Source organism: Heptranchias perlo, chromosome 32 (genome assembly GCF_035084215.1).
Source record: "Heptranchias perlo isolate sHepPer1 chromosome 32, sHepPer1.hap1, whole genome shotgun sequence".
In the NCBI taxonomy this organism is placed as follows: Eukaryota; Metazoa; Chordata; class Chondrichthyes; order Hexanchiformes; family Hexanchidae; genus Heptranchias; species Heptranchias perlo.
The window spans coordinates 23,875,651-23,897,509 of record NC_090356.1 but is presented as its reverse complement, the minus strand read 5'-3'; the positions used below and the strand labels follow the sequence as shown (position 1 = coordinate 23,897,509).

The following is a 21,859-nucleotide window of genomic DNA, read 5'->3' as shown; positions in this document are numbered from 1 at the left end:
CGATCCAGTCAGTTTCCCGACAGGCGGGTTAGTGTAAAATTGCCCCCAAAGCCTTCTGCAAATGAGAAGTAGCATTACTGAGAGAAAACAAGCTGGAGTTGTGGAGGAGGTATGGGTGGTATAAGCACTGTTTGCCCCTCAGAGGTAGCAGCCAATACCCTCACTAACTGCTCCGATATCCCCACGGCGAGAGAAGGCCATGTAGCGACTGTCTCTCCCTCCATTCTGTTCCCAGTGACTTACCTGTTAAAGGACCCCAACTCCACTGAGGCCTTCGGTGGGTCAGATCAGCAGAGTGCTTCTGTCCTTTTAAGGTCCCTCATTGGATCTTTTGGTGTTGCGGCGGTGTCTCTGCCGCAGCACCACCACCAGAGTTTCCTCCTTTGCACTGACGGGCTTCCTCGTGATGGCAGGAATCCTAGCATACATACTCAATGAGCCTCGACCAGGAAGATGGGTCAGAGCAGGGGGCGGATACGGAAGACCCCTCCCCTCCCTCAACCAGAGGTGCAGAAATCCCCCGATATGTCTTATCAACACACTCCCATTTTTTTTTAAATAACAAACTTCTCCAGTCTTATATTCTTCTTTAGATTCCTGTGGCTTTTAGCTTAATTGGAAGACTTTCATGTGGAACCATGTCAAAGCTTTCTGCAAGTCCAAATAAACTATATCATAGGGAATACCATAGTTACATTATCAGAGAAGTCAAAGTGGATATGTTAAGACAGAATCTTTCACTTCTAAATCAACTCTTGATTTGTCAAGACTCTCAGGGGGGAAAAAAAACACTTTCTCATTTATTCCCCAAGTCTATGTAGCAACTTACTGCCTGAAATGTTCAGCTAAAGAGAATGAGCTCCTTGGGTTCAAATAAGAAATAGTTTTCAATTTTGGTACATTTAACAGGAAAAATAAAAGCTTCTACTCGGCTGGAATGGGCTGTAAAAGTATGTTCCAGATTGGAAGGCCGATGATTGCCTATTGCTGCTCACTGTCCCACTGAGCAAAACCACATGAACACATTAAAGCCACAGTATGTTATGGCAAAAAAAATGATGAACTTCTCATTGTACAGTTGAAACTGTCTTTAATCACTAATATAGCTGAAAAATTCTGGGACAACATTTAATTATTCCAGAGAAAACTGTTTCTCTGGGCCCCAGGCACCAATTTTTGGACGGCGATTACGACTTTCACTAGAACAAAATAACACCGGACAAAAATGGAGCATCAGCTTGAACAATATGTCACTGCTATGATATTCTGCCGATGATACTAGCATTTACCTCAAGCTATGATGTCCAAAGAGGCACACGTTGGGAAGCTGCAGAAAGCAGGCAAAAATAAAGTATATAGTAGGAGTGAGCTGACAAAATCCCATCAGAAAACGATAATGGCTGAATAATGCATGTCAGGGTGGGTGTTGTGGAGTTAGGTGCAGATTGGTCAAGAAAGCTTGCAGTATGAGTCTCAAGAATGTTTTGGAGATTCAACCTGGAGAAGCTGGAGACATTTGCCTTGGGGAAAAAGGCAACATTGGGTACCTCAAGCAGCAATAACAACTTACATTTATATAGCAAAGATCGTACAAAAATTGACACTCAGCCAAAGGAGATATTAAGATGGGTGACTAAGAGGTAGTTAGGGGTAGGTTTTAAGGACAGTCTTAAAAGGAGGGGGAGAAGTTTAGGGAGGGAGTTACTAGCTGTTGGCGCCTGGTCATTCCGATATTGACCTCTCAGCCCCTTACTAACTGTTGGCTGTTAGTCAACGTTCTTCCGTCTACGGTTCTGGCAACGCATTTCGAGTAAGCACGAGACACTTGAGTATACAGAACAGACTTTATTCATACAGCATAGGTGATTAATCTCTACAGTACAAGGGTAGCATCCAGTTTCTCTCACTCTTGCTACCTGACTTAGCCTTGCAACTTCTCCATTTTTTTTTAAATATATAGGTTGTTCTTTTATTCCTTCAGGGGATGTGGGTGTCGCTGGCAAGGCCAGCATTTATTGCCCATCTCCAATTGCCCTTGAGAAGGTGGTGATGAGCTGCCTTTTTGAACCGCTGCAGTCTGTGTGGAGAAGGTTCTCCCACAGTGCTGTTAGGTAGGGAGTTCCAGGATTTTGACCCAGCGACGATGAAGGAACGGCGATATATTTCCAAGTCGGGATGGTGTGTGACTTGGAGGGGAATGTGCAGGTGGTGTTGTTCCCATGTGCCTGCTGCCCTTGTCCTTCTAGGTGGTACAGGTCACGGGTTTGGGAGGTGCTGTCAAAGAAGCCTTGGCGAGTTGCTGCAGTGCATCCTGTGGATGGTACACACTGCAGCCACAGTGCGCCGGTGGTGAAAGGAGTGAATGTTTAGGGTGGTGGATGGGGTGCCAATCAAGTGGGCTGCTTTGTCCTGGGTGGTGTTGAGCTTTTTGAATGTTGTTGGAGCTGCGTTCATCTAGCTAAGTGGAGGGTATTCCATCACATGCCTGACTTGTGCCTTGTAGATGATAGAAAGGCTTTGGGGACTCAGGAGGTGAGTCACTCGCTGCAGAATACCCAGCCTCTGACCTGCTCTTGTAGCCACAGTATTTTTATGGCTGGTCCAGTTAAGATTCTGGTCAATGGTGACCCCTAGGATGTTGATGGTGGGGGATTCGGCGATGGTAATTTCGATGAATGTCAAGGGGAGGTGGTTAGATTCTCTCTTGTTGGAGATGGTCGTTGCCTGGCACTTGTCTGGCGCGAATGTTACTTGCCACTTATCAGCCCAAGCCTGGTTGTTGTCCAGGTCTTGCTGGTTTATTAGAAAATGGTAACATATGTTATATTTCATAGATAGACAGACCTTTATATGTCCAACTCCTTTTACCTCCCGTCTGATTAGTTGTCTCTCACTTATCAAGGACACCATGTTTACTCCAAAGTATTCTGTATTCTTACTATACTATGGCTAATTAGTGAGTACAATAGTATTACATTAATCACTCTAAGCAGACATCTGGAGTGGAAGAGAACCCCTTTATTCATGTTCCGTTACAACTCTTCTTGTGTTTCCCAGGCAACTGGCTGGTCCACCGATCAGTATTGGTTATTACAGTTTAGTTTGATTATTAACCCTCAACTCTCCAACATTGGTGCCTAGTCATTCTGACATTAACCCTCCTGGTGCTCTCAGCCCCTTATTAGCGGTTGTTAAATCACGGGAGTATTTATATCCTAACGAGCTCAACGGGAAACTGACGGGATTGGATCGGCCGACTGTTTTACACTCAGCCTAATTTTACTTTCCACTGACGTCAAACGGCAAGACGTAACATTAATGACTTGGATATGAATGTAAAAGGTATGATCAGTAAGTTCGCTGATGATACAAAGATTGGTAGGGTGGTAAATAGTGAGGAGGATCGCCTCAGTCTGCAGGACGATATAGATGGGTTGGTCAGATGGGCGGAACAGTGGCAAATGGAATTTAACCCGGAAAAGTGCGAGGTGATGCACTTTGGAGGGACTAACAAGGCAAGGGAATACACAATGAATGGGAGGACCCTAGGCAAGACAGAGGGTCAGAGGGATCTTGGTGTGCAAGTTCACAGATCCCTGAAGGCGGCGGAACAGGTAGATAAGGTGGTAAAGAAGGCATATGGAATACTTGCCTTTATTAGCCGAGGCATAGAATATAAGAGCAAGGAGGTTATGATGGAGCTGTATAAAACACTGGTTAGGCCACAGCTGGAGTACTGTGTGCAGTTCTGGTCGCCACACTACAGGAAAGATGTGATCGCTTTGGAGAGGGTGCAGAGGAGATTCACCAGGATGTTACCAGGGCTGGAGCGCTTCAGCTATGAAGAGAGACTGGGAAGATTGGGTTTGTTTTCCTTGGAGCAGAGGAGGCTGAGGGAGGACATGATTGAGGTGTACAAAATTATGAGGGGCACAGATAGGATGGATACTAAGGAGCTTTTTCCCTTCGTTGAGGGTTCCATAACAAGGGGACATAGATTCAAGGTAAAAGGCGGGAGGTTTAGAGGGGATTTGAGAAAGAACTTTTTCACCCAGAGGGTGGTTGGAGTCTGGAACTCACTGCCTGAAAGGGTTGTGGAGGCAGGAACCCTCACAACATTCAAGAAGCATTTGGATGAGCACTTGAAATGCCATAGCATACAAGGTTACGGACCAAATGCTGGAATATGGGATTAGAGTAGACAGGGCTGATGGCCGGCGCGGACACGATGGGCCGAAGGGCCTCTATCCGTGCTGTATGACTCTATGACTCTATGAGTGGTCAATCCGATTCTGTCAGTTTCCCTGCAGATGGGTTGGGTTAAAATTACCCCTCCACAAATTGCAGAAACGCACTCAAGACAGTCTGTGGAATGGACTAACTTCCCTTCCAGTTTATTTAATACATTATTAATTTACTCCAAATCCACCCCAGGCAATGGATCAGGCAGAACCTTGGGATTTTCTGTTTATTTATTAAACTGCCTGGTGGCCCAGGGCTCAATTTTAGATTCAGCAACAGACCAAAAGTGAATTAATTATCTCCCCCACTATATCATGTCAAGTATTATTATCCTTATAAGGAAAAAAGGAAACAGGGTAACTGTTCAGAGATCTGAGTCAGGACACTCCTGAAATTCACACTTGGGGGCTATTTCTTAAATATATTATGCAGAGGTACTAGATGATGGCCAAATTGGCTAAAATAGCAGGTTTGTGCAACCTGAATCCTTCTCCAACCCTTCCTGCACTGGCCTGTGAAGCCTGATATACTTGAAGAACCCTGGAAGAGTAGTTTTAGGAAATTTATTTGCTAGTGCTGGGTGGAACCTACAGACCTGGGCTGTCTAATTATAATTCTGACGGTAGCCTATTTATCTAATCGTCTGCGTTACGATTGGAAAACCTAGACCACTCCGTCTATTAGGGTCAAAAATACGATCAGAAACTGGGATCTTTTATCAAAGGAACCATGAAGTGAAGTCAGCAGAAAGTATCACTGGGAGGAACAATGTATTTAGAAATCATTAGTGCAAAGCCAAAGTGTTAAAGTACAAGGCCTGCACTAAGCAGGATTGGTTTAGTGATAGTCTCTAGATTGTACAATGGACGTGTAGGCTATGCTAATCAGTAGGATCTTCAAGGCCAAAAAAAATCTTGGAGAAAGGTTAGGTAAGAAAAGTTTGTAATAGGCTACACTCAAACACAAGGGCTCAGTGCTGTGAAATATAGTGTAAATCTGAACCTGTGATAACCTTTGGAAAGATTCAAAGTGATATTTCCATCTACAACCTTTTTATAGAATCACAGAATGGTTACAGCGCAGAAGGAGGCGCTGTGTAAGAGCAGTCCAGTTAGTCCCATTCCCCCGCCCTTTCCCTGTAGCCCTGCAAATTGTTTCCCTTCAAGTATTTATCCAATTCCCTTTTGAAAGCCACGATTGAATCTACCTCCACCACCCTTTCAGGCAGTGCATTCCAGATCATAACCACTCGCTGCGTAAAAAACATTTTCCTCATGTCGCCTTTGGTTCCTTTGCCAATCACCTTAAAGGAAAATCCTTTTCTCAAATCATCTTAGTGTTTGCAAAGATATCATTGGACTCAATGCAAGGTCTTCATCCATGACTGTAGAGATCTGTGCCACTAACAGACTGACAGCTATTTTCACAGAGAAGTGTGTTTTCCAATCCCCAATTCTTGCATTGAGTTTGATGGGGTATAATTGGTTCAGGTTGTACTGACTGAATTAAACAAAAAAAAATTCATCTGGTTTAGTCAACCCTATCACAATGTACACTTTCAGAGAGCTACACTATAGTACAGCGAATTCTCAACACAGTACTATGTTGTAAAATGCAATCTTGGCAAGAACACATCATTTCAATTGCTACTGATCTTTGTCAGAAGCTCTGTTGAAGATTAATTCTTTTAATAAGAAGCGATATTTATTTGGCTCTGCCTTCAATTATTGTACAGAGCAGAGGTTCCATTAAATTCCGCCTTTCTGTTATTCACACATTGCAACTTTATTACTATGACTGGTCCCATCTGGCACAATGGGGCCCTTTAAGAATGTCCTTTGGAGACTGTATAGTCTGTTAGAGTAACTGTGACTAAACTGCAGCTATTAAAACCAGGCACATCTTTTATCTCAAAAGCAAAATACTGCAGATGCTGGAAATCTGAAATAAAAACAGAAAATGCTGGAGAAGCTCAACAAGTCAGGCAGCATCTGTGGAGAAAGAAACATAAGAACGTAAGAAATCGGAGCCTGCTCCGTCATTCAATAAGATCATGGCTGATCTTCGACCTCAACTCCACTTTCCCGCCCGATCCCCATATCCCTTGATTCCCCTAGAGTCCAAAAATCTATCTATCTCAGCCTTGAATATATTCAATGACTCAGCATCCACAGTCCTTTGGGGTAGAGAATTCCAAAGATTCACAACCCTCTACGTGAAGAAATTCCTCCTCATCTCAGTCTTGAATGGCTGACCCTGTATCCTACGCCTATGCCCCCTAGTTCTAGACTTTCTAGCCAGGGGAAACAATCTCTCAGCATCTACCCTGTCAAGCCCCCTCAGAATCTTATATGTTTCAATGAGATCATTTCTCATTCTTCTAAACTCTAGAGAGTATAGGCCCATTCTACTCACCCTCTCCCTATAGGACAACCCTCTCATCCCAGGAATTAATCTAGTGAACCTTTGTTGTACCACCTCCAAGGCAAGTATATCCTTCCTTAGATAAGGAGACCAAAACTGTACGCAGTACTCCAGGTGAGGTCTCACTAAAGCCCTGTAAAACTGTAGTAAGTCTTCCTTACTCACGTACTCCAACCCTCTTGCAATAAAGGCCAACATGCCATTTGGTTTCCTAATTGCCTGCTGTACCTGCACACTAAATTTTTGTGTTTCTTGTACCAGGACACCCAAGTCCCTCTGAACACCAACATTTAATAGTTTCTCACCATTTTAAAAAAAAATTCTGTTTTTCTATTCTTCCTACCAAAGTGAATAACCTCACATTTCCCCACATTATACTCCATCTGCCACCTTCTTGCTCACTCACTTAATCTGTCTATATCCCTTTGCAGACTCTTTCGGCTCGATTTTAACAGTAAAAAAACAGGTGGGTTAGGGGCGGGAGGGCATTGAAAATTGCTACCGTTTCAGACCCGACCCCAACCCACCCATTTCCGCTTTTCACCGGGGCTGGCAGCCAACTCACTCCCAGGAGGCGGGTCGGGTCTTAAAATCTTTCAAATTCCTGATTTCAACCCCGGGAGGCCAGGATTCACGGCCTCTCTGTTTTATGCCTTGTGAAAGGAGGCGAGAAGGCCGGAGGCTGCTGATAAGTGCCTAAAAAGGCACAGTTTGTGGGCCCGGAGGAGCAGGAGTACTTCCCCCAGGCCCAACAAACCTACCTGCACCGACCCCCACCCCATCCCGATCGCAGACCCCCCCCCACCCCGATCGCGGACCCGCGCGACAACCCCCGATCCCACCCCCGTGACTGACCCCCCGATCCCATCCCCCATGACTGACCCCCGATCCCATCCCCCATGACTCGTGACCCCCGTGCCCATCCGTGCCCCTTGCTCACCTGTATCCCCCGTTTTCCTCCCCGCCCCATATGCAAACAAAGATTTACCTGCAGACGTCCTCTCCCTGGCTGTTCTCCCGTCCGACTGAGACCAACCTGTCAATCAGCCGGTCAGTCGGACAGGAAACCGACAAAAAAAAATTAAAATCATATGGACGTCCGGGAAACCCGTACTAATAGGTTTCCCGACCTCAAAATAACCCCCTGCCCCATTCCCGGCTCCGTTTCAAAATTGAGCCCTTTGTGTCCTCCTCACAGCTTACTTTCCCACCTAGCTTTGTATCATCAGCAATCTTGGATACATTACACTTGGTCCCTTCATCTAAGTCATTAATATCATAAACAGAGTTAACATTTCAGATCGAAGACCTTTTGTCAGAGCTGGAAGGCGTTAAGCATGTACAGAGCCAGGGAAAGGGGGCACGGAGGGGAGGGGAGGAAAGAACAAAAGGGAAGGTCTGTGATAGGGTAGAGGGCACGAGTGATTGAATGACAAAAGGGATGATGGTGCAAAGCAAGGAAGGTGGTAATGGGACAGGTGAAGAAACAAAAGATTGATCAGTAGTAGCTGTAAATGGCAGCAGCAGAACCATTACCAGCACTAGCTGACCGAAAAAATGAGAGCAGTGGTTATCTCAGTTGAGTTTAAACCTGGCCACTGACTGTTGAAACTGAGATAACGGGAGAAAAAAAATTGGATAAGGGCCGTTTTTGGGCGTAGGTAGCGTGATGTGCTATTACCCCATGACCAATGACCCCTGCATAGGCAGGACGCAAGTTTTGGCCGGCAGGAGGACTCACCGGCAATCAGTGTTCCATTCCTGGCCTTGCATGTGGAATCAATGCAATTTGCTCTTTTCACTCTCTTAAAGGGAGGATGTTTCTTAGAAATCTCTTAAAGGTAGCTGGTACCTGTTATTTGATGAAAATAACAGTCTACTGTCTGCACGGAATCTTAACGGAGATCAGACATCGCACACGTAAGGTGCAGGTCCCATCCCTATGTGTATATATGGATGAGTTATGTTAAAACATTGAATAAAGGTTGCGCACTACTAAATCCTACATCCTCCAATCTGCAGAGATGGTACCAGGCCTGTGAGAGTGCGTGCACCAAGGTTCTCTGCTGATGCACTAGAGACGTTGGTGCAAGGGGTGGACAGAAGGAGGGACATCCTATATCTGCAGAGTGGGGGGGGGGGGTGTGGGGGCAAGACGCCCTCTAGACATGTATCCAAAAGGCAGTGGGTGGCAGCGGGGGACGAAGTCAATGCCAGGTGCACAGCATCATGAACATGGATGCAGTGCAGGAAGAAGTTCAATGCTTTGACATGAGTGGTCAAGGTGAGTGAAATCAACTGTCAAGTGGCGTCTCATATGAACTGCACCACTAGCCCCATTCACTGCTCCATGCACTACACCTTCCGTCACCCACATACCAACAAACTCTTTCCATCAGTACTCAACTCTTCCAACCAGGTGCTTCCTCTCACCCCTACACATTACCACTATTTCAAGCCGTCCACCCACAACTCACAGGCCACACTCACTGGCAAGCTATTCAACCATGACAGGCACATCACCCAGACACACATCCCACTTTCTTGCAGGAGAAGGTGGCGCATATCAAGAGGCAGTGGTATTTAGCCCCTTGAGCCTGTTCCATCATTCAATGAGATCATGGTGGACCTGTGACCAAACTCCATATACCTGCCTTAGCCCCATATCCCTTAATACCCTTGGTTCACAGAAATCTATCAATCTCAGATTTAACATTCACAAGTGAGCTAGCATCAACTGCCATCTGCAGAAGAGCATTCCAAGCATCTCTCACCCTTTGCGTGTAGAAGCATTTCCTAACTTCACTCCTGCATGTCCTGGCTGTAAATATTATGCTATGTCTCTGCGTCCTAGTATTTAAGTCTAGGAGACCTCCAAAAACAGTTACAAATGTCTTGGCAGCCAGAAGCAATAATCCAGCCACTGACCTGTAAATCCTGCATGGTCCCTTTAAATAGCGCTGGTGGGGAGTCCTCCAGAAATTCTAAGACACGTTCAGATGGTCGGGGTTAAGAATGTGCGTTGAGTTGAGCGTTAGACACCATTTTGGGACTTATCACTTTAAATCAGCGTTGCCATTGTCTCCCTTCTTTACATGATTCCAGCATTCGTTATCTGCGCCTGCGCCAACCCCTGTACCAAGATGGCATCCAGCGCACGTCACGCTGGAAACGTGTGTGCGCATCCAAGATGCCATCTTGAATGTCGGAGAGGCCGTGTAGTGCCGAAACAACGGGCGCTACATGGCCCAATTTAGCGCCCAATGTTCCTAAAAATCATTGCTGTATTTTGTAATCATTTTCGGTCTAAAATCAGTGTTACATTAAGAAAGTAATTGGACCCCGTCACTCATACAAGTGTCAGTTTAGCTCAGTTGATAGCAATCTCACCTCTGAGTCAGAAAGCATTGGGTTCATGTCCCACTTCACGACTTGAGCACGTAATTCAGGCTGACAATGGAGTGCTGCACTGTCGGAATAGCCGTCTTTCGGATGAGACGTTAAACCAAGGCCCTGTCTGCCCTCTCACGTGGAGGTAAAAGATCCCATGGCACTATTTCGAAGAAGAGTAGGGGAGTTCTCCCCAGTGTCCTGGTCAGTATTTATCCCTCAACCAACATCACTAAAAGAAAAACAGATGATCTGGTCATTATCACATTGCTGTTCGTGGGAGCTTGCTGTGCACAAATTGGCTGGCACGTTTCCTACATTACAACAGTGACTACACTTCAAAAAGTACTTCACTGGCTGTAAAGCTTTGGGACGTCACGAAAGACGCCATATAAATGCAAGTCTTTCTTTCTTGCTAGCAGATCCTGATTCGCAAGCGGCCAGGAAGCCTGCGAGACTAGCGTGCCAGTACCACAATATCAAAGCGTCTAATGTACGATGGCCTTTCTGTGCACCAGCTGCGTCTGTGTTTGAAATGATGGTGCTTTCTGCTCGTGATGCCGTATGTCGTTTTGCCAATATGAACTCTTTGAAAACTGGAGCCCCAGCAGGTGGAAAGGCTCAGCAGCAGCAGCATGGCTTTGTGTCCCCATTGTTATATGGTGCTGAGTAAAGAAAGCAGGAATTTTGGGGGAGAGATGGCAGTACCTGTTAATACGAAGTAGCCTCCACATTAGTCAGAAGTTAGTGTTGAATTCGGATTTTAAATCCATCTCATGTGAAACGTGTTTTAAGAAAAAATTAAGCATATTCCAAATTGAAATTCCCTAAGTTTAAGATGCAAATTATGTATTATCATAATATAAGGTGCTAATCCAGCTGATTGTGAAGTGTGAGGGAATAGAACACAACTGAAACCCACTCCAGATTTCCTTCAGCTCTCAGTTCCTGTCACACCAAAGAGAAGTTTTACAGGACCAATGCAAAATGATACAAGAACAGCATTTTAAAGTTAGCAATGCCTCTCCAAAGTCAGGGCAATGGGGAAGGATTAAAACTAACTCATAAAATCGGGATACCCTGACAAAATGAGGACAATTAAGAGGTACAAAAAGTAGTGCATCTGATATCAGCACTCTTCACTTAGGGAAAACGTTAATCAGACAGAGATCCTGCTCCTGGACTGCTGTCCAGTAATCTCTGCTGGATACCAATTGAGGTCAGCACCAAGCTCTGCAGTGACTGCTCCGCAGTCAAACATCTCACAGATGGTCACCATCTAGAATCACACGTAAAGAATGGTTGATTGAACAGGTACTAAAAGGAGCTTCCGAGACCATTAGAAACGTGCCTCAGGATGAGTCAGGAAAAGGAAGGACAGCAATCTTTTCTTGTAGTTGTAAATGTTGGGCTTATTTTTTGACCAGTAGTTGAACCAAGGTATTTCTTTATGCTCTACTTTTAATGGCTTGAAAATTATATAACATTGAGTCAATATTTGAGAATAAATTGGGGCTCCCCAAATGGTTCATGGGGTAAATAAAATATATGGGAATATAATCATGCATTTAGAAAATCCTACGCATGGGGACAATACCGCACAAGCGGGAAAACGGCGCTCACTGCTAAACTAGTTGCGTTGAGTTAGTTGATCTCAGTACTCAGCAGTGGGGGGAGGTACAGAAATTGCATTTACAGTCGCTGTGCGAGGGACATGAAAAAGAAAAAGAAAATATCAGCCAGGGTCCTCACTCCTGATCACTATCGAGTGGCCCCTGCGTTTGTGTGTTTGTTGGATCAGGCTCAGCGGTGATGCTCTCCATGACAAAACAGCCTGTTGACACCCGCTGTCTGGGCTCAAACATGAAGAATGTCCACAGGAGGGACGGCAGCACCGGTGGAATCATAACTCCGCACCAGTCAGCGGCATCAGGAGAGGAGGGCACAAAGCAAAACAAACAAAACTTTGGTAGATTTACCGTCGAGAACGAATGGCTTTACACCCTATGGAAAACCTTCACTTGAGGCCGTTCCAATCACAGCAACGCAAAATCTGGTGACAGATTGGAAGATCTAGGTCCGAGCCACTCGAATGAAGATTAACTGCCAAGAAACAGGCTTGTGAAAAAAGTTTGAACATCACAAATCCAGAAAAAAAAGTGTAGAAAGACCAGAGAATCACAAACAGTGGAACTTCAACAAATCTACCATTATGGGAGACCCCCTGGCAGATAATGGAAGTTAAGAGATAATCAAGATCTCACTGTATTTAGATTATCTAATCATGTTCTCAGCATGTTCAGATATGACCCATGTTCCAGCAATTGTTCATTTAGGCTCCATTATACAATGGTCCAGAAATTGCATGTTAAATAATGGAGAGCCGAACAGGTCTCACCGTTATTTCAGGGAAAACTGAAGAGCAAGTCCCAGAGAGCGCACGTGCGCAGTCAAACGTGGAAATCCGGAAATTGCTCTGCCTGATTCCCTGCTTCTCTGAAAGTCCGCGGTAAAGGGATCTAGCCAGCTGGATTGAATGGACCAGCATGAGCTTGCTCTCCTGCCTAGATGGAAACTAACTAATCTCGCTGAATTATATCAGGTCTGAACTAACTTTTAATACTGTGGTAAGTATTAATGACTGCCAAACAACCTCTCTGGCACTGAAAATTAACTTTTAAAAATCTGGAGTCTCATTCCTCCAATTGTTGTTGGGCATTTAACATTTTTTTAAATTTTAAAACTTTTTTTTCACTTTTTCTTTGTCTCTTTTATCTCTGTCTCTTTTATCTTACTCTCGCTTTATTTCGCTTTCTCCGATTTTATATTTGAATTTACTGCTTTCATTTCCTGGTTCTGACTGCGTGGCTTGGTTAAGCGGAGAGAGAGAGAACCTTTCCCCGCTTTCACAGCTCACAGAAGCCTGGGAACGACTGCTACAATTTTTGCAACTCCCCATTGAAGCAAGTTGGCACCCAGAAGCCCGCGAGTAGTTTGTGGGCGAGATTATAACTAACGAGCGGCGGGTGAGGTTCGTTTGCCGCTCAGCGCAATTTCCAGGCCAATATCCCATGTGTGTCAGTTATTAAGTTCTTTTTACACAAGTGAAACATCTATAGGATGCTGCCAAAATATTATTGAAAAACTGCTGGAAGCCCCAGCTCACCTAACCCGAGGATCCAACTCCGGTGATCAGCTGGGCCCCAAACCCCAACTCGCACTGGTCACCCAACATTCACACTAGAAGACACAAAAAACATACCTGAAATAGAGGGGAACCAAGGGTCTAATGAGAGTGAGGAACTTAAAGTAATTAAGATTAGTAAAGAAAAAGTACTGGAGAAATTACGGCATAGACATGATGGGCCAAATGGCCTCCTTCTGTGCTGTAACTTTCTAAAATTCTATTAATAGGACTAAAAGCTGACAAATCCCTTGGACCTGATGGCCTATTTTCTAGGGTTTTAAAAGAGATGGCTGCAGAGATAGTGGCTGCATTGGTTTTGATCTTCCAGAATTCCCTAGATTCTAGAACGGTCCTCGTGGATTGGAAGCAAATGTAACCCCACTATTCAGGAATGGAGGGAGAGAGAGAAAACAGGGAACTACAGGCCAGTTAGCCTGACATAAGTAGTAGGGAAAACACTAGAATCTATTATTAAGGACGGAGTAACAGGGCACTTAGAAAATCATAATATGATTAGGCAGAGTCAACACGATTTTATGAAAGGGCAATCATGCTTGACAAATCTATGAGAGTTTTCTAAGGGTGTAACTAGCAGGGTAGATAAGGGGGAAACCAGTGGATGTAGTATATTTGGATTTTCAAAAGGCATTCAATAAGGTGCCATACAAGAGATTGTTATACAAGATTAGGGCTTATGGGATTGGGGTTAATATATTAGCATGGATTGAGGATTGGTTAACAGACAGAAAACAGAGAATAGGAATAAATGGGTCATTTTCGGGTTGGCATGTTATAACTAGTGGGGTGCCGCAGGGATCGGTGCTTGGGCCCCAGCTGTTTACAATCTATATGAATGACTTAGACAAGGTGACCGAGTGTAATGTATCCAAGTTTGCTGATGATACAAAGCAAGGTGGGAAAGTAAGCTGTGAGGAGGATGCAAAGAGTCTGCAAAGGGATATAGACAGGTTAACTGAGTCGGCGAGAAGGTTGCAGATGGAGTATAATGTGGGGAAATGTGAAACTGTCCACTTTGGTAGGAAAAATAGAAAAGCAGAATTTTTTTTTTTTAAAAAGGTGAGCGACCAAGAAATGTTGTAGTCAGAGGGATTTGGGTGTCCTTGTATACGCATCACAGAAAGTTAACATGCAGGTACAGCAAGCAATTAGAAAGGCAAATGGTATGCAAGGGGCTTGGAGTATAAGAGTAAGGAAGTCTTGTTGCAATTATATAGGGGTCTGGTGAGACAGTTTTGGTCTCCTTACCTAAGGAAGGATATACTTGCCTTAGAGGGGGTGCAATGAAGGTTCACTAGACTGATTCCTGGGCTGAGAGGGTTGTCCTATGAGGAGAGATTGAGTAGAATGGGCCTTTATTCTCAGGAGATTAGAAGAATGAAAGGTGATTTTGTTGAAACAAAAGATTCTGAGAGGGCTTGCCAGGGTTGATGCTGAGAGGCTGTTTCCCCTGGCTGGAGAGTCCAGAATTAGGGGTTATAGTTTCAAGATAAGGGGGTGGCCATATAGGACTGAGATGAGGAAAAAATTCTTCACTCAGAGGGTTGTGAATCTTTGGAATTCTCTACCCCAGAGGGCTGTGAATGGTCAGTCATTGAGTATATTCAAGGCTGAGATCAATGGATATTTGAACACTAAGGGAATCAAGGGATATGGGGATGGGGGGAGGGGGGGGGGGAGGGGGAGAAGTGGAGCTGAGGTAGAAGATCAGCCATGATCTTATTAAATGGCGGAGCAGGCTCGAGGGGCTGTGCGGCCTACTCCTGCTCTTAGTTCTTATGGAAGTCCCACCTCTCGTAGGGTCCCCTGACCCGAATGCACAACTCCCTTTGTCCACTTGCATCCCAAGTCCCAACTCATGCTGGCGTCCCAACCTGAAGCTTTATAACCCACAGCTGGAAGGCGGCAGAAAATAGTTAAAAATATAACACGCTGATCTTTTTATTTTATGAAGATCCACTTCACTTTTTTTTAAAAAAAGGTTTCTCTCAACAAATTTTTGCTCTGATATGCTGTAAACCTGAGCCTTGCTCCTGCTGATCTACAACTTTCATGAGAATTCTCAAGGATGATGAACACAGTGGATATCAGAGATCCACTCTAGTAGCTGCTCAGCAGGAGAGTGATGAATTTAAGGTTAGAGATCTGCCAGTCTTTAAGATAGTCTCATCCTGTGTTTGCATTTCCATCGGTGCCACTTCTACTTCAGTGGATCAGTGTGCTGGCCCCAGCCACTGCCAAGAATCGCTGCTCTCCAGTTTATGCCATCAGCTGCAGGATTTTCAGCTGTTCACACTGATACAACACAGTTTGAGATTACGGGCATAGCCCTATAAAGCTGCATTAGATGCAAGGGGCCTGGCAGCATATCACTGGCTCGATCAACTCAGGGATGAACATAAAGCAAAATACTTCTGACCCTCTATCGGAACACCGCGTTAGCAAGGTGGTCTGCACCCTTGATGTCAACCTGCTTTTTTCTTAAATAAAAAAGACAAAATGCTGGAAATACTCAGCAAGTCAGGCAACATCTGTGGAGAAAGGAACAGAGTTAACGTTTCAGGTCAGTGACCTTTCGTCAGAACTGGAAGAAGTTGAAGATTTAACAGTTTTTAAGCAAGTACAGAGTCAAGGAAAAGGGGTGGGGGTAAGGAAGGGGAGGGGAGGAAAGAATAAAAGGGAAGGTCTCCGATAGGGTGGAGGGCAGGAGTGATTAAATGACAAAAGGGATGATGGTGCAGGGCAAGGAGGGTGGTAATGGGACAAGTAAAGAAACAAAAGATGGGTCTAGAGGAGCTGTAAGTAGCTACATCAGAACCATTACCAGCACTTGCTGTCTGAAAAAATGGGAGCAGTAGTTATGATCTGCTTTTTTCTTATCCTGGGCTGCTGGAGCTTGCTCCACTGTCCCAGCTTTTTATGCTTCCCTTTCTATCTGCTTATCCTCCACCTCTAAGCTATTCACACACTCTCTGTATATGTCTTTTATTTCTTTGATTTCTCTCATTATGCTTCCCATTGCTTCATACTACCGACCCTCCAGCCATTTAACCATTTCCTGCTCTCCACTTAAGCACTTTACAAGTCATTCTATTTCATTATGTGTACGTGTGCGTTTGCCCCCCCCCCTTCCCCTCGTTGTGTTCCTTCTTCAATGCTGTTGATCTGAAATATCTTCCAGTTCTGATGAAGGGTCCACACATGAAACTTTAACTTGTCTGTTCTCTCCACAGACACTACCTGACTCACTGTTTCCAACATTTTCCGTTTTTGTTTCAACTCAGGGTCGACTACCTTGAGGATCTGGGAGGAGGTAAGGAAGAAGTTTTACGATGCGGTAAAGAGCACAAAGGATGGTATGTGTTAACGGACTACTTGTTAGATTAATATGATGAATAAAAGATCCAGAAATGGAAGACCTCAAGAACTGTGAGGCAGTTGGTGTCTGGAACAGTTTCTCCTCTCTGTCCGTTAACTTCACAGCTCTTAACTAGCAATCTTTTCTTTTTGTGGGGGTAATTTTCACAGACACATTTTACATGGGAGCAAGAGTCTGAATAGAGAAAGTAACAGAAGAAAAGTACAGTGGCACATTGAACCAATCTCACTCACCTTCTTCTTCACACCTACCTTTTAATTAAACATTAGACAAAGAGGATGTGTTGCACTTGGTATTTCCTTCCCCATACAGAATGGTTACCCAAATCCAAGCTAGCTTCTATCACCTAAATCTGCTCTTCTGTCCTACTCTTTTTACCTGGTGTGTGTCCTATACAACTGGCCATGTCCCCTCACTGAGATGTCCCAATGTTCTGAGATGCTCACCTTAAAAATTTTGCATAATTACAAGCATTTTTTTTTACAAGCTTTATTTTACCACTACCTACTATAAACTTAACATCTGAAGCTACAACCGCACCGCAACCTTGCCATCAGTGCTAACTGAAACTGCTTCAGACCACTATTGCAGCCTAACTGTATTCATTATCAATCTAATATATATATATATATATATACACTAAAAAGTTTGAGGCCATCAAAATTCAGTCTTAACAACAGATGCAAAACAATCTTAAAAAAAAAAGAAATCCAGTCATTTCCTCCTGCTTTTGCTGAACTTGGGCAGAAGCCAGACATTCACAAGCAGCTATCAATCGAGAGCAACAATTACTCTCTAATTCACTTCAAGAGGTACTCATGAAGAATTAGTGTCATGTTGTGCCTATTTATAGCAACTAGACCATATAGGCTTGATAAACAGTGACACTTCAGCAGCAGAGTAATACGTGGTGTGCCACATTCTACAACGTCCCAGAGTATCCTCTATACCTACCCGAGCAGTGCCACAGGGGATCCACCAGCGCATATGAATGATGACCCAGTATGTGAATATTTTTCAAAGGCATTTCCCAAAACATTTTATGCAACAATTTAAGTGCTGTCATCTGAAGCGATTTATTAGCAGCTTTAATATGTTTAGATTTCTTTCTTGGGATTACTGTTTATTTTTAATTATCGAGATGATTTTGTTTTTCCATGCATGCCTGTTTTTTCCTGATCTTCACACATGTCCTTGTCGAGTGCCTGCAGTATTTACAATCATTTGCCCTGGGGCTAGAATATGTCTAAATGGCGAATAATTTAAAAAACTGAAGGGAGTTGGGTGGGTCAGTCAGCTAGCATGCTATCCTTTCAAACGAGACCTAAGTTCCAATCCAGCAGCAACAACAACAACAACTTGCATTTATATTCCGCCTTTAATGTAGTAAAACATCCCAAGGCTCTTCACAAGAGTGATTATCAAAAGTGTGACACTGAGCCACATAGGGAGATATTAGGACAGGTGTCCAAAAGCTTGGTCAAAGAAGTATATTTTAAGGAGAGTCTTAAAAGGTGAGAGAGGTAGAGAGGCGGAGAGGTTTAGGGAGGGGATTCCAGAGCTTAGAGCCTAGGCAGCTGAAGACACAGCCGCCAATGGTGGAGCGATGAAAATCAGGGGCGCGAATTGGAAGAGTGCAGAGATCTTGGTGGGTGGGGGGGGGGGGTTGTAGGGCTGGAGGAGGTTACAGAGATAGGGAGGGGTGAGGCCATGGAGGGATTTGAAAACAAGGATCAGAATTTTAAAATCGAGGTGTTCCCGGACCGGGGGCCAATGTAGGGCAGCGAGTACGGGTGTGATGGGTGAACGGGACTTGCTGCAAATTAGGGCAGCAGAGTTTTGGATGAGCTCAAGTTTATGGAGGGTGGAAGGTGGGAGGCTGGCCAGGATAGCATTGGAATAGTCAAATTTAGAGGTAACAAAGGTATAGATGAGGGTTTCAGCAGCAGATGAGCTGAGGCAGGGGCAGAGACAGGCTACGTTACGGAGGCGGAAGTGGGCGGTCTTGGTGATGGAGCGGATGTGGTCGGAAGCTCATCTCAGGGTCAAATAGAATGCCGAGTTTGCGAACTGTCTGGTACAGCCTCAGACAGTGGCCAGGGAGAAGGATGGAGTCAATGGCTAGGGAACGAAGTTTGTGGCGCAGACCGAAGACAATGGCTTCGGCCTTCCCAATATTTAGTTGGAATAATAATATCCCCCACTATTGGGATTACAGTCACTTTTTTTCCTCGCACTCTCTTTCTCTTCACTAAGATTTCTTCTTAGCTCTGTGAAGCGGGCTGTATCGTCATGACGTGCCATAGCAAACAAAATTAATAAAGGTCGTTCCAATCACTTGTCTATGACAGTAGTGACCCTTTAAAATAAAGCATGGTGTTATTTCTTTAGGTGCTGGTTATCTCAGGAACGATACAGATAATTAGAAAATTAGGCTATGTCTTAGAAATATAGCGACATTGCAACCACACTTTGAAATGAATCCTGGAGTGGTAGATGACTCAAATGGGTAAAGCTACTGATTGGAACCATACAGGCAAAGAGTGTCCCAGCTTCAATCCTTGGTCTGTGCTGAGCCAATTGATCTCAGCAATGGGGGATTACAATTAGGGTGGTGTCCCTTGGTAGGGGGTAGAGAAGGAGAAGAAGGAGGGTGAGGGGGAAACACTCCTGGTTGCTATCCAGTGGCCTCATATGGAAAGGGCACTAAAGTGGAAGGTTGGCAGGATCGGACACTACTGTGATGCCCCTCATGACCAAGTAGCTCACTGGGTCTCACCGTCTAGGCTCACGCGTGGGGAATTGGGCGAGTAATCGGTGTCAGAGGGCTCCCAGCGCCTGTGGAACTGGGCCCCAGCTACGAGTCACCACCTTCAGGATAGAATGGAGTATAAAGGAAAGTAAACTTACCAGCAACATTTGTAAGTGTGTTAACTTGGAGCTCCCGTCCTCAGGAAATGTGGGACCGCAGCCAGTAATGTTGCTGTACAGTTCCAGGATCAGGAAGGCTCTGCTTATGCATCGCCACATGAATATCCTATTAATATAAATGGAGAGAAAATTACATATTAAAGAATTTTTTTTGAGAATGAAAAATCCAATTTTTAAACTTAGTACATCGCAAAAGTAAGAAAATGAACATGAAACTTTAACCAGTGATAAGGCCACAAATCTTGTGCATAAAATTTATGTTAGGTAATAATTGGAAAATCACAACACAGGAGTAGGTTATTTAACCAATGTGAAGTTGGTATTTGATGCCATGTTTAAGGTACATGTAATGTGGTCACATTGCATTGCACAGACTTAACATGGTGGTGTTATAATAGCCACCAGCAGACTTAAATTGCACAATCCATTTTTAAACCGTGGATCATGCACACTGTAGCCAGAGTAAATCAGTGATGGAGAGGGTGAATACAGAGTCTAGTGACAGGGGCGCCAATCAAGCAAACTGCTTCATCCTGGATGGTATCATGCTTCAAATGTCCTTGTAGCTTCTCTCATTCAGGTAAATGGCGAGTATGCCATCACACTCCTGACTTAACCCTTGTAGATGATGGAGAGACTCGAGGGGTTAGGAGGTGAGCATTACGTTGCAGAGTGCCCAGCCTTTGCCCTGGTTTTGTAGCCACAGTATTGATATGGCTGGTTCAGTTAAGTTTCTGGTCAATGTTAACTCCCAACATGGGGACTTGGCAATAGTGGTACCATTGAAGGTCAGTGGGAAGTAGTTGGGCTTTTTCTTGTTTGATGGTCACTGCCTGGCATTTATGTGGTGCAAATGTCACATACCAGCCCAAGCCTGGATATTGTCCAGACCTTGATTAATGGAGGAGATGTGAATGGAGCTGAACAATATGGAATCATCAGTGAACAGTCCCACTCTTGACCTTATGATGGAGAGAAGGTCAATGATGAAGCAGCTGAACATGGTTGGGCCAAGGACGCTGCCCTGGGGAACTCCTGTGGTGATGTCCTGGAGCTGAATAGAGAAGCTTCCAACAACCACAACCATCTACCTTTGCATCAGGTGACTCCAGCCACTGGAATGTTTTCTTTGCTGCCCAAGTTTAGTTTGGTTATCCAGACTTTTGTACAGCAGGGATTTACATCAGCTTTATCCAGTTATACAAACAGTACCAGTGCACCAATACGCATTATACTAACAGTACCAGTGCACCAATACGCATGATACAAACAGTACCACTACACCAATACGCATTATACTAACAGTACCAGTGCACCAATACGCATTATACTAACAGTACCAGTACACCAATACGCATTGTACTAACAGTACCAGTGCACCAATACGCATGATACAAACAGTACCAGTGCACCAATACGCATTATACTAACAGTACCAGTGCACCAATACGCATTATACTAACAGTACCAGTGCACCAATACGCATGATACAAACAGTACCAGTGCACCAATACGCATGATACAAACAGTACCAGTACACCAATACGCATTATACTAACAGTACCAGTGCACCAATACGCATGATACAAACAGTACCAGTACACCAATACGCATTATACTAACAGTACCAGTGCACCAATACGCATTATACAAACAGTACCAGTGCACCAATACGCATTATACTAACAGTACCAGTGCACCAATACGCATTATACTAACAGTACCAGTGCACCAATACGCATTATACTAACAGTACCAGTGCACCAATACGCATGATACAAACAGTACCAGTACACCAATACACATTATACTAACAGTACCAGTGCACCAATACGCATTATACTAACAGTACCAGTGCACCAATACGCATGATACAAACAGTACCAGTGCACCAATACGCATGATACAAACAGTACCAGTGCACCAATACGCATTATACTAACAGTACCAGTGCACCAATACGCATGATACAAACAGTACCAGTGCACCAATACGCATGATACAAACAGTACCAGTACACCAATACGCATTATACTAACAGTACCAGTGCACCAATACGCATGATACAAACAGTACCAGTACACCAATACGCATTATACAAACAGTACCAGTGCACCAATACGCATTATACTAACAGTACCAGTGCACCAATACGCATTATACTAACAGTACCAGTGCACCAATACGCATTATACAAACAGTACCAGTACACCAATACGCATTATACAAACAGTACCAGTACACCAATACGCATTATACAAACAGTACCAGTACACCAATACGCATTA

General features: G+C 44.3%; 1 protein-coding gene across 1 annotated transcript in view; it reads right to left on the bottom strand.

The window, feature by feature from the left end:
• disp3 (dispatched RND transporter family member 3) overlaps nucleotides 1-21,859 on the bottom strand; it is a 382,438-nt gene that overhangs the window by 188,003 nt on the left and 172,576 nt on the right. The window contains exons 2-3 of the mRNA XM_067970641.1: nucleotides 19,551-19,677; nucleotides 10,057-10,288 (exon numbers count right to left, since the gene is read on the bottom strand). The gene's annotated coding sequence lies outside the window, so the exon portion shown is untranslated. The remainder of the gene's footprint in view (nucleotides 1-10,056; nucleotides 10,289-19,550; nucleotides 19,678-21,859) is intronic.